This window comes from Arachis stenosperma, chromosome 2, assembly GCF_014773155.1.
Source record: "Arachis stenosperma cultivar V10309 chromosome 2, arast.V10309.gnm1.PFL2, whole genome shotgun sequence".
In the NCBI taxonomy this organism is placed as follows: Eukaryota; Viridiplantae; Streptophyta; class Magnoliopsida; order Fabales; family Fabaceae; genus Arachis; species Arachis stenosperma.
In genome coordinates, this window is record NC_080378.1 from 42,952,116 (window position 1) to 42,961,658 (window position 9,543).

The following is a 9,543-nucleotide window of genomic DNA, read 5'->3' on the forward strand; positions in this document are numbered from 1 at the left end:
CTCCTTTCTTCTGACTTGTCCCATTGTTCACAGGATTCCTTTCAGAAGTGTACATGAATTGGTTATTTGCAACCATTTCAATGAGCTCTTGAGCTTCTGTAGGCATCTTCTTCAGATGAAGAGAACCTCCAGCAGAGCTATCCAAAGACATCTTGGATAGTTCAGAGAGACCATCATAGAAAATACCTATGATGCTCCATTCAGAAAGCATGTCAGAAGGACACTTTCTGATTAATTGTTTGTATCTTTCCCAAGCTTCATAGAGGGATTCTCCATCCTTCTGTCTGAAGGTTTGGACTTCCACTCTAAGCTTACTCAATTTTTGAGGTGGAAAGAACTTTGCCAAGAAGGCATTGACTAGCTTTTCCCAAGAGTCCAGGCTTTCTTTAGGTTGAGAATCCAACCATATTCTAGCTCTGTCTCTTACAGCAAAAGGGAATAGCATAAGTCTATAGACCTCAGGGTCTACCCCATTAGTCTTGACTGTGTCACAGATTTGCAAGAATTCAGCTAAGAACTGATGAGGATCTTCCAATGGGTTTCCATGGAACTTGCAATTCTGTTGCATTAGAGAAACTAATTGAGGCTTAAGCTCAAAGTTGTTTGCTCTAATGGCAGGGATAGAGATGCTTCTCCCATAGAAGTCGGGAGTAGGTGCAGTAAAGTCACCCAGCACCTTCCTTGCATTGTTGGCATTGTTGTTGTTTTCGGCTGCCATGGCTTCTTCTTCCTTGAAGATTTCTGTTAAGTCCTCAACTATGAACGTGTGCCTGACAACCACCTCCGTTCATAGAGATTTGTGCCTTAGCTTCTCTTAGCTTTCGCTTCAAGGTTCTTTCAGGTTCAGGGTCAGCTTCAACAGGAATGCCTTTGTCTCTGCTCCTGCTCATATGAAAGAGAAGAGAACAAGAAAATGTGGAATCCTCTATGTCACAGTATAGAGATTCCTTGAGGTGTCAGAGGAAAAGAAAAATGGAAGACAGAGGTAGAAAATTCGAACTTATCAAAGAAGATGGAGTTCGAATTTTGCATTAAGGAATAGTGTTAGTCCATAAATAGAAGGATGTGAAAAGAAGGGAAGTAATTTTCGAAAATTAAGTAAAAGATTTTGAAAACATTTTGAAAAACACTTAATTGATTTTCGAAAATAAGAGTGGAAAAGAAATCAAGTGATTTTTGAAAAAGATTTTGAAATTAGAAATAAAAAAGATTTGATTGAAAACTATTTTGAAAAAGATGTGATTAAAAAGATTTGATTGAAAAGTTATGGTTTTAAAAAGATATGATTGAAAAGATATGATTTGAAAACAATTTTAAAAAGATTTGATTTTTAAAAATTAATGACTTGCCTAACAAGAAAAGATATGATTCAAACATTAAACCTTCCTCAACAGAAAAGGCAACATACTTGAAATGTTCAATCAAATCATTAATTGTTAGTAAGTATCTTTTGAAAACATTTGATTGAAAAGATTTGATTTGAAAAAGATTTGATTTTGAAAAACTTTGAAAACTTGAAAAAAAATTGATTTGAAAAACAAAATCTTCCCCCTTTTGCCATCCTGGCGTTAAACGCCCAGAATGGTGCACATTCTGGCGTTTAACGCCCAAAACTCTACCCTTTTGGGCGTTAAACGCCCAACCAGGTACCCTGGCTGGCGTTTAAATGCCAGTCTGTCTTCTTCACTGGGCATTTTTGAATGCCCAGCTTTTTCTGTGTGATTCCTCTGCAGTATGTTCTAAATCTTCAATTCTCTGTGTTATTGACTTGAAAAGACACAAATTAAAAATATTTTTGGATTTTTAATAATGAGGAATAATCAAAATGCAAATAAAATCAAATAACAATGCATGCAAGACACCAAACTTAGCAGTTTGTATACTACTGACACTAACAAAATGAGAATGCATATGAGAAACAACAAAACACTCAAGTCAATAGAATTCAAAGATCAAAACAAGAAAATCATCAAGAACAACTTGAAGATTAATTAAGACACATGCATAAATTCGAAAAATGCAAGAAGAGCAAAAACATGCAATTGACACCAAACTTAAAATGAGACACTAGACTTAAACAAGAAATATTTTTGGATTTTATGATTTTATAAATTTTTTTTGTGCTTTTTTGAAAATTAAGTGAAAAGGAAAATAAGGGTATCAAAATTCTTAATGAGAATTCCAGGAATCATGCAATGTTAGTCTAAAGCTTTAGTCTAAAGGAATTAGACATAGCTAGCCAAGCTTCAGCAGGACATTGCATTCAAGAGCTAAATTGATGAGGATCAATCAGCTTTGGTGATGATAAGAACATCACCTTGAAACACTAGAATTCATTCTTAAGAACTCTGAAGAAAAATACCTAATCTAAGCAACAAGATGAACCGTCAGTTGTCCATACACAAAACAATCCCCGGCAACGGCGCCAAAAACTTGGTGCGCGAAATTGTGAACAATACTTTTCACAACTCTCATAATCCCCGGTCATGAACTCCAAAAACTTGGTAGTTCAATTCCATGGCATTACACAACTTCGCACAACTAACCAGCAAGTGCACTGGGTCGTCCAAGTAATACCTTACGTGAGTAAGGGTCGATCCCACGGAGATTGTTGGTATGAAGCAAGCTATGGTCATCTTGTAAATCTTAGTCAGGCAGACTCAAATGGATATGATGATGAACGAAAATAATATAAAAGATAAAGATAGAGATACTTATGTAATTCATTGGTAGGAACTTCAGATAAGCGCATGAAGATGCCTTCCCTTCCATCTCTCTGCTTTCCTACTGTCTTCATCCAATCCTTCTTACTCCTTTCCATGGCAAGCTTATGCAAGGGTTTCACCGTTGTCAGTGGCTACCTCCCATCCTCTCATTGGAAATGTTCAACGCACCCTGTCACGGCACGGCTATCCATCTGTCGGTTCTCAATCAGGCCGGAATAGAATCCAGTGATTCTTTTGCGTCTGTCACTAACGCCCCGCCCTCAGGAGTTTGAAGCACGTCACAGTCATTCAATCATTGAATCCTACTCAGAATATCACAGACAAGGTTAGACCTTCCGGATTCTCTTGAATGCCGCCATCAGTTCTCGCCTATACCACGAAGATTCCGGTTAAAGAATCCAAGAGATATTCACTAGAGCCTTGGTTGCTTGTAGAACAGAAGTGGTTGTCAGTCACTTTGTTCATAAGTGAGAATGATGATGAGTGTCACGGATCATCACATTCATCAAGTTGAAGAACAAGTGATATCTTGGACAAATTAAAGAACAAGCGGAATTGAATAGAAGAACAATAGTAATTGCATTAATACTCGAGGTACAGCAGAGCTCCACACCTTAATCTATGGTGTGTAGAAACTCCACCGTTGAAAATACATAAGAACAAGAGTAATCATTGGTTTCGGCCCCAGAGAGGGAACCAGAGGAACCAAGATGAAAATACAATAGTAAAATGTCCTATTTATAGGAAACTAGTAGCCTAGGGTGTACAGAGATGAGTAAATAACATAAAAATCCACTTCCGGGCCCACTTGGTGTGTGCTTGGGCTGAGCAATGAAGCATTTTCGTGTAGAGACTCTTCTTGGAGTTAAACGCCAGCTTTTATGCCAGTTTGGGCGTTTAACTCCCATTTTGGTGCCAGTTCCGGCGTTTAACGCTGGGAATTCTGAGGGTGACTTTGAACGCCGGTTTGGGCCATCAAATCTTGGGCAAAGTATGGACTATCATATATTGCTGGAAAGCCCAGGATGTCTACTTTCCAACGCCGTTGAGAGCGCGCCAATAGGGCTTCTGTAGCTCCAGAAAATCTACTTTGAGTGCAGGAAGGTCAGAATCCAACAGCATCTGTAGTCTTTTTTAGTCTCTGAATCAGATTTTTGCTCAGCTCCCTCAATTTCAGCCAGAAAATACCTGAAATCACAGAAAAACACACAAACTCATAGTAAAGTCCAGAAAAGTGAATTTTAACTAAAAACTAATAAAAATATACTAAAAACTAACTAGATCATACTAAAAACATACTAAAAACAATGCCAAAAAGTGTATAAATTATCCGCTCATCAATAGCCAGCCTGGAATTGGACCTCCAGAGCCTTAGAAATCGCCAATCATGATTTCATTAATGAGGTCACGTGCTGGGCACCATGCGTACGCGTCAAGCACGCGTGCGCATCGATGAACAACTCAATCCACGCGTAAGCGTAAGGTACGCGCACGCGTCGGTAAGGTTTTTCCAATAGACGCGAATGAGTCAGCTATGCACGTCGATTCCCAGCAGCATGCATCCATGCGTACGTGGAGGTATGCGTGCGCGTCGATGCTTAAGCTCCAAAGCTCCAAAGCTTCATGTTCCTTCCATTTGTGCATGCTTCCTTTCCATCTTCTAAACCAATCTTGCCCTGTAGACTCTGAAATCACTCAACAAACGCGTCACGACATCGAATGGTAATAGAAGAGATTAAAATAAAGAATTTTTACGGTGAAGTAAGCATGTTTTCAATCATGAGGCAAAATAAGGAAGGAAACACAAAACCATGCATTTTATGTGGATAAGTGCGGAAAGTATTGATAAAATCCCCTCAAATCAATACAAGATAAACCACAAAATTGGGGTTTATCATGCGTACGCACGCAACCCCTGTTTCGTGGTCCTTTGTGTGAGCACACAATGCTGTGCGCGTGCACACGTTCATACACACCCTCTAGTGGGACCGCTGGCACAGCTTGTGCGCGTGAACCCCACCCTTTTTCGCTCCTGTGTGTGCACACAGACACCTGTGCGCACACACACATGATCTTTGTCTATACAAAAAAAGGGGTGTCCTGGCGTGCGCACACACTAGTGCGTACGCACACCTCTTACACCCCCCACTGTCCAGAGCGTTCGCACGACTTGTGTGAGTGCATAACTCCCATGTTTTACCTAGTGTGCATACGCACAAGTGCTGTTTTGGACAAATTTCTCATTGCTCTTTCAATTAAGCCCTAACGCACTTCCACCCTTCCATCCCTCCCTTTCTTGAATTTTCCATGTTTCTCTACTTGTTTTACTTAGTTTTCATAGCGTGTCATTTTCATTTTAGTAATTATATTAGTTTTGGTTTACTTGTTTCTAAATTGAATAAGTTGCAAGTGTTGCTTTATAATGATTGGATTGCTTCTTGATTGAATTTCATCAATGCACTTATACCTTGCCTTAAATTACTAGCACTTAATTGAATTTGCACATTTAGTTTTGTTGCATATTAGGTGAAATTTTTTAAGTGCATATAGAATTAAGTGAAGTGAGTTGAAATTACTTGTTCATCATGATCTTTCATATTACATTCATCACATGACCGGTACTTGTTCCTTGTTAATGCTTTGCATTTTTTTGAGTGACTTAACTTGATTTTTATCAAGCTTATCACTTTGTGTAACAAGTACCTTCACCATGTGACTTTTTCCTTATATTTCATGATGAATAAGTGGTCTCCTTTTCATTAATTGATTGGTTGTTGTTTATTGTGCTATCTCATATAAATTTTGCGCTTTCACTTGCACAATTCCAATATCCAATTTCTTATACACTCAATTCACTCTTGTGGTTACCTAGGGTTGTGATGAGCGGATAATTTATACGCTTTTTGGCATTGTTTTTAGGTAGTTTTTAGTAAGTTCAAGCTACTTTTAGGGATATTTTCATTAGTTTTTATGTTAAATTCACATTTCTGGACTTTACTATGAGTTTGTGTGTTTTTCTGTAATTTCAGGTAATTTCTGGCTGAAATTGAGGGACTTGAGCAAAACTCTGAAAAAGGCTGACAAAAGGACTGCTGATGCTGTTGGAATCTGACCTCCCTGCACTCGAAATAGATTTTCTGGAGCTGCAGAACTCCAAATGGCGCGCTCTCAACGGCGTTGGAAAGTAGACATCCAGAGCTTTCCAGAAATATATAATAGTCTATACTTTATTCGGAAATTTACGACATAACTTGGCGTTGAACGTCAAGTACATGCTGCTGTCTGGAGTTAAACGCCAGAAACACGTCATGATCCGGAGTTGAACGCCCAAAACACGTTATAACTTAGAGTTCAACTCCAAGAAAAGCCTCAGCTCGTGGATAGATCAAGCTCCGCCCAAACATACACCAAGTGGGCCCCGGAAGTGGATTTATGCATCAATTACTTACTCATGTAAACCCTAGGAGCTAGTTTATTATAAATAGAACTTTTTACTATCATAATCTCATCCTGGATTGTAATTTGAATCCTGTGATCACGTTTTGGGGGCTGGCCGTTCGGCCATGCCTGAACCTTTCACTTATGTATTTTCAACGGTGGAGTTTCTACACACCATAGATTAAGGGTGTGGAGCTCTGCTGTACCTCAAGTTTCAATACAATTATTATTACTTTCTATTCAATTCTCTTTTATTCTTATTCCAAGATATACGTTGCACAACACTTTGATGAATGTGATGATCCGTGACACTCATCATCATTCTCACCTATGAACGCACGTGATTGACAACCACTTCCATTCTACTTTAGGCCGGGCGCATATCTCTTAGATTCCCCAACAGAATCTTCGTGGTATAAGTTAGATAGATGGCGGCATTCATGAGGATCCGGAAAGTCTAAACCTTGTCTATGGTATTCTGAGTAGGATTCTGGGATTGAATGACTGTGACGAGCTTCAAACTCCTGAAGGCTGGGCGTGATGACAAACGCAAAAGAATCAAGGGATTCTATTCCAACCTGATTGAGAACCGACAGATGATTAGCCGTGCTGTGACAGAGCATAGGAACATTTTCACTGAGAGGATGGGATGTAGCCATTGACAACGGTGATGCCCTACATACAGCTTGCCATGGATAGGAGTAAGAAGGATTGGATGAAAGCAATGAGAAAGTAGAGATTCAAGAGGAGCACAGCATCTCCATACGCCTATCTGAAATTTCCACTATTGGTTTACATAAGTATTTCTATCCCTTTTTATTTTCTATTTATTATTAATTATTCGAAAACCCATAAACCAATTTAATCTGCCTAACTGAGACTTACAAGGTGACCATAGCTTGCTTCATACCAACAATCTCTGTGGGATCGACCCTTACTCACGTAAGGTATTACTTGGATGACCCAGTACACTTGCTGGTTAAGTTGAACGGAGTTGTGAATTCAAATAGAGCCAATTATTAAATTTCATACAAGTACAAAGAGCATGGATCACAATTTCGTCCACCAAGTTTTTGGCGCCGTTGCCGGGGATTGTTCGAGCATGGACAACTGACGGTTCATCTTGTTGCTCAGATTAGGTAATTTTCTTTTCAAAATTCTTTTTCAAAATTTTTTCTTTTATTTTTCGTTTTTCTAAACTTCATTTTCGAAAAAAAATAAATAAATAATAAAAATCCAAAAAAATTAGAAAATCATAAAAACCAAAAATATTTTGTGTTTCTTGTTTGAGTCTTAAGTCAATTTTTAAGTTTGGTGTCAATTGCATGCTTTAAAATTTTTTCTTGCATTTTTCAAAAATTCCATGCATTCATAGTGTTCTTCATGATCTTCAAGTTGTTCTTGGTAAGTCTTCTTGTTTGATCTTGATATTTTCTTGTTTTGTGTTGTTAGTTGTTTTTCATGTGCATTTTTTGTTTGTTAGAGTCCATGCATTAAAGATTTCTAAGTTTGGTGTCTTGCATGTTTTTTTTTGCATCAAAAATTTTTCAAAATTATATTCTTGATGTTCATCATGATCTTCAAAGTGTTCTTGGTGTTCATCTTGACATTCATAGTGTTCTTGCATGCATTATGTGTTTGATCCAAAATTTTCATATTTTGGGTCATTTTTATGTTTTTCTCTCTCATAATTAAAAATTCAAAAATAAAAAATATATCTTTTCCTTTTTTCTCTCCAAATTTTCGAAATTTTGGGTTGACTTGGTCAAAAATTTTTAAAAATTAGTTGTTTCTTTCAAGTCAAGTCAAAATTTCAATTTTTAAAAATCTTTTCTTTTCAAAATCTTTTTCTTATCTTTATATCATATTTTCAAAAATATGCTAACAATTAATGTGATTGGTTCAAAAATTTGAAGTTTGTTACTTTCTTGTTAAGAAAGGTTCAATCTTTAAATTCTAGAATCTTATCTTGTAGTTTCTTGTTAGCTAAGTCATTTTAAAAATTAAATCTTTTTCAAAATATCTTTTTCTTAAAAATCTTACCTTTTTATCTTATCTTTTTCAAAATTTTTATCTTTTTCAAAATTTGATTTCAAAATATCTTATCTAACCTCGTATCTTCTTATCTTTTCAAATTTGATTTTAATATCTTTTTCAATTAACTCTTTGACTTTTTGCTTGTTTCTTATCTTTTTCAAAACCACCTAACTACTTTTCCCTCTCTAATTTTCGAAAATACCTCCCTCCTTTTCAAAAATTCTTTTTAATTAATTAAGTGTTTCATGTTTTAATATCTTTTAATTTTCGAAAATACTAACCCCTTTTTTCAAAATTATTTTTGAAATTCTCCCTCTCTTTTCTTATTCTATTTAATTATTTAATTAATAACACTTCTCTTCACCTCTCTTCATCTAAAAATCCGAACCATTCTCCTTTCCTTATCCCCTTTCTTCTTCTACTAACACAAAGGAATCTCTATACTGTGACATAGAGGATTCCTCTTTCTTTTCTTGTTTTCTTCTCTTTCATATGAGCAGGAACAAGGATAAAGGCACTCTTGTTGAAATTGATCCAGAACCTGAAAGGACCCTGAAGAGAAAATTAAGAGAAGCTAAGTTACAACAATCTAAAGGTAACCTTTTAGAAACATTAGAACAAGAGAAGGAGATGGCAGCCAAAAATAATAATAATGCAAGGAGAATGCTTGGTGACTTCACAAAGCCAACGTCCAAGTTTGATGGAAGAAGCATCTCCATTCCTGCCATTGGAGCCAATAATTTTGAGCTTAAGCCTCAACTAGTTGCTTTAATGCAACAAAACTGCAAGTTTTATGGACTTCCATCTGAAGATCCTTATCAGTTTCTAACTGAGTTCTTGCAGATCTGTGAGACTATAAAGACGAATGGAGTTGATCCTGAAGTCTACAGACTCATGCTTTTCCTTTTTGCTGTAAGAGACAGAGCTAGAATATGGTTGGATTCGCAACCCAAGGATAGCCTAGACTCTTGGGATAAGCTGGTCACTGCCTTCTTGGATAAATTCTTTCCTCCTCAAAAGCTGAGCAAGCTGAGAGTGGATGTTAAAACCTTTAAACAAAAAGATGGTGAATCCCTCTATGAAGCTTGGGAAAGATACAAGCAGCTGACCAAAAGATGTCCATCTGACATGTTTTCAGAATGGACCATATTAGATATATTCTATTATGGTCTCTCTGAATTTTCGAAAATGTCACTGGACCATTCTGCAGGTGGATCTATTCACCTAAAGAAAATGCCTGAAGAGGCTCAAGAACTCATTGATATGGTTGCAAACAACCAATTCATGTACACCTCTGAAAGGAATTCCATGAATAATGGGATACCTCAGAAGAAAGGAGTTC

At 37.0% G+C, this 9,543-nt stretch overlaps 2 non-coding genes across 2 annotated transcripts; one reads left to right on the forward strand and one right to left on the reverse strand.

The window, feature by feature from the left end:
- Positions 1-205: 205 nt before the first annotated feature.
- Positions 206-313, forward strand: LOC130963794 (small nucleolar RNA R71). Its single transcript, XR_009079912.1, has one exon. It is a non-coding gene; the product is annotated as a small nucleolar RNA R71 (small nucleolar RNA).
- An 8,914-nt stretch (positions 314-9,227) lies between these two features.
- On the reverse strand, positions 9,228-9,331 carry LOC130964130 (small nucleolar RNA R71). The gene has a single exon (XR_009080238.1). It is a non-coding gene; the product is annotated as a small nucleolar RNA R71 (small nucleolar RNA).
- Between the last annotated feature and the right edge of the window lie 212 nt (positions 9,332-9,543).